Below are 3,918 nucleotides of genomic sequence, written 5' to 3' on the forward strand. Positions count from 1 at the left end.
GATCACTCTCGGTTTGGCTATGTGTATCTTATGAAGTACAAGTCAGAATCCTTTGAAAAGTTCAAAGAATTCAAGAATGAAGTTGAGAAGCAAACTGGGAAACAGATAAAGACCCTAAGATCGGATCGAGGGGGTGAATATCTGAGTAATGAGTTCCTAGATTATCTCAAACAGTGTGGAATAGTATCACAGTGGACTCCACCGGGAACTCCACAACTTAATGGAGTTTCTGAAAGGAGAAATCGAACCTTGATTGTTGAACAAAAAAAAAATAAAAAAATAAAAAAAAAAAATATATATATATATATAATAAAAAAATAAAAAAAGAAGTTTGCAGCAAACAAAACTTTTCAAAAGAAAGATGATGCTCACGTGAAATCTGTTTAGACTTGGAAATCCAAGTCGACAAGAGAAGAAAACGTGGAGCAAAACTCCCCATCTTCTGCAAAACGTGGAAAGTTTCCTGCAAGACATGGGAGGTTACACGGTTAGTGGGAGAGGGTGGCGAAAGATATGGCCTCTATCTCCCCACGTAAAAGTTCACGAGGCTTCCTATGATGCCTATAAATAGGCATCAGTCGCAGTGGACGAAAAGAAAAGAAAGACGGAAACAAGAGGAGAGACTCTGCAGAAATTGAGAGACGACGTTAAAGAACGGACGACAAAGAAGAACAAAGCAAGAAAGCAAGGGAAAACCAACAAAGCATTCAAAAGGTAAAAATCCAGCTTTCTTAAAAAAAATTTCTTTGTTTGGTATTTCTCGGTCTCGTAGGGAATAAAGAGGCACTTTGCATCTTCAACGTTTCCCACTCCCCAGCATTCTCGAGTTGCAGTCCAACAAAGCCAATGAAGTCACCACTTCTGCTCCCCGCCGCTGCAGTTTAATCCCATGAATTTCTTCGGGGTCTAAACCACCCCGTGAAGTTCCGATCAAATCCAAGAGCTCCGCTCTGTGCCGCTGCAGTTTAATCCCATGAATTTCTTCGGGGTCTAAACCACCCCGTGAAGTTCCAATCAAAACCTGAAAGAGAAGGAAAAAATGGAGATTGTAAGGTCTGCAAAAAGAAAGCTACGGCAGGGAATAAAAATAGGAAATTGTCTTCAAAGTTGCTGGGAAATTTGACACAAACACAAAGAAAAGATGAGATGGAAATGGATTGATAGAAGCTCCAAATCAAAAGTAAAGGAAATAAGTAAGTTTTCATCAAGAAAAGTTTTGTGCGGTACTCGAGATGACGATACTATAACACTCTCTGCTTTTGGAAAAATCGAAGAGGTCTTCTACTTGAGAAATGTGAAGAAAAACAGCAAGATGGGCGACTGCTTTTATTCCAATTTCATGTATGTTCTCTGCACAAGGAAGGAAAAGTATATAAAAACTCTAAAGGAAGAAAAGTGTTCCAGATACATTTATAAAGCTAAGATGGAAGGCCTGCACCTCACGTGAAGTTTTGCTCACATGGAAGAGGAGTGGTTGAACTTAAAAGCTTTAAAGTTACATAAAAAAAAAGGGAGGAGTAAAAGCTTGTTGTCAGAATGTTTGAAAAATCAAAGTGGGTTCAAAGTCCTATTTTTTTTTTTAATGGTGTTGAAAATAAAAAGAAAGGTTCTCTAAATAAGTTTTGACCTATACACCTCATGTGAGATAGACTTTGAGTCCCATTTTTTAATGAAAGGAAAAGCAAACCTCATTTCACCTTGAACTAAAGTACTTCACGTGAAGTTCAAGTGGAGAAGAAAGTGGATGTGACGTGCTCCTAAAAACCCTCCCAGTTTGTCATACTCAAATTAATGGGTCATTTACATTACCCATTAATTATTCAAATCTAATCCAAATGGCTCCTCATTTTCCTAAAAAGTCTGAACACAAAAATCAATCAATTATGAACTACGCTGGTTTGATTCCGTTAAGGATACGTAGGCAGTTTGATATCAATTTTCAGACACAACCATGAAATCAATTATGAACTACGCTGGTTTGATTCCGTTAAGGATACGTAGGCAGTTTGATATCAATTTTCAGACACAACCATGAAATCAATTATGAACTACGCTGGTTTGATTCCGTTAAGGATACGTAGGCAGTTTGATATCAATTTTCAGACACAACCATGAAATCAATTATGAACTACGCCGGTTTGATTCCGTTAAGGATACGTAGGCAGTCTAATATCAAGTTTTAGACGCAACCGTGAAACCGAAACGAATCCCTGGTTTATATAAACTAAATTCACTCCTGCCGTCAAATAACAAAATGGCACGAAGCTGAAGAAAAGTTTCAAATGGCACAAAGCCGTATCAAATCCCGAGTGGCACAAAGCCGAAGAAAAGTCTCAAATGGCATGAAGCCATATCAAATTTTCTATGCTCCTCGCCCGCATGAGCTAAAACTGCACAAGGCGTCAAATCCAAATAAATACCAAATCCATGAACTACGAGTGACTTGATCCCTCAAGAGGGTACGTAGGCAATCTAGGGTTCAACCTATGTGCAGTCACAAAATCAAACAAACATCAAATTCCTCAAGTTACATTTTTATTTAAATTGGAATCAAAGGGTATTTCTTTCCCAAAAGAAAGATTGTAATTAATAGGCGTGTAGCCTAGAATGGGTCGAACTCGAATTAATAAAACCCTCTTCGGAAAACTGAATGAGGGTGAAATTGTGTCGAGTGAATTATTTGTTTACATATTATGTACAATTTTTGCTCAACATTGATGAACATGATTCGTTCTATGATGAGTTCCGCCAATCTACCAGTAACATTCTGGGGATACGCTCTATATACAGCAGCTTACTTGCTTAATAGAGTGCCTTCCAAGTCAGTTTCACAAATGCCCTATGAGATATGGCATGGAAGCAAGCCAAGTCTTAATCACATTAAGATTTGGGGTTGTGAAGCATATGTCAAGAAGCTTGAAGCTACTAAGCTTGAAGCGAGATCAGTAAGATGCTATTTTGTGGGATATCCTAGAGAAACTATGGGATATGAGTTCTACCATCCAGACGACCAGAAAGTCTTTGTCGCCAAAACTGCTAAGTTTCTAGAGGACGAATTTGTTCTCAAATGAACTATATGCAAAGAGATGGAAATTAATAAGATTAATGATGAACCACAAACAAGCACTCGACAAGTTGACAACCCTGTTCCTGAACCTCTAGCTCCACGTAGATCTGAACGAGTTAGTAAGCCACCTGAGAGGTATGGCTTAAACAATGACTTTGAGGAATTGTACCTTCTAGGTGACAATGACACAAAGGAGGACCCTAGGGACTACACTGAAGCAATGTCTGACATTGATTCGAAGAGATGGCAAGAGGCCATGAAATCTGAGATGGATTCCATGTATCAAAATCAGGTCTGGACTCTTGTAGACTCTCCAGAAGGTATAGTACCTGTTGGAAACAAATGGGTCTTCAAGAGGAAGATAGGCGTTGATAGGAATGTGGAGACTTATAAGGCTAGACTAGTAGCCAAGGGTTACAGGCAACGAGAAGGGATTGACTATGAAGAAACCTTCTCTCATGTAGCCATGATTAAATCCATTCGGATTTTGCTTGCTATAGCTGCATACCATGATTATGAGATATGGCAAATGGACATGAAGACGGCCTTTCTGAACGGCTACCTAGAGGAAGAGCTTTATATGACTCAACCCGAAGGTTTCATGTCCAAGTCTGGAAAGGCTAAGGTATGCAAGCTTCAAAGGTCCATTTATGGACTTAAGTAAGCCTTCAGGAGTTGGAACATTCGTTTCGATACTGAAATCAAAACGTTTGGTTTTACTCAAAACGAAGACAACAATTATGTTTATCAAAAAGTCGTTAGGGATGCAGTGGTATTCCTAGTGTTATATGTAGATGACATATTACTATTCGGGAATGACACTGCAATACTTTCTTCTGTAAAAGTGTGGT

The 3,918-nt window shown here is 38.8% G+C and overlaps 1 long non-coding RNA gene across 1 annotated transcript; it reads right to left on the bottom strand.

Moving 5' to 3' along the window:
- Positions 1-347: 347 nt before the first annotated feature.
- Positions 348-1,916, bottom strand: LOC126620876 (uncharacterized). The gene is made up of 2 exons (XR_007622708.1): positions 1,228-1,916; positions 348-1,021 (listed from the first exon to the last, which is right to left on the bottom strand). It is a non-coding gene; the product is annotated as an uncharacterized LOC126620876 (long non-coding RNA).
- Between the last annotated feature and the right edge of the window lie 2,002 nt (positions 1,917-3,918).

This window comes from Malus sylvestris, chromosome 1 (assembly GCF_916048215.2).
Source record: "Malus sylvestris chromosome 1, drMalSylv7.2, whole genome shotgun sequence".
In the NCBI taxonomy this organism is placed as follows: Eukaryota; Viridiplantae; Streptophyta; class Magnoliopsida; order Rosales; family Rosaceae; genus Malus; species Malus sylvestris.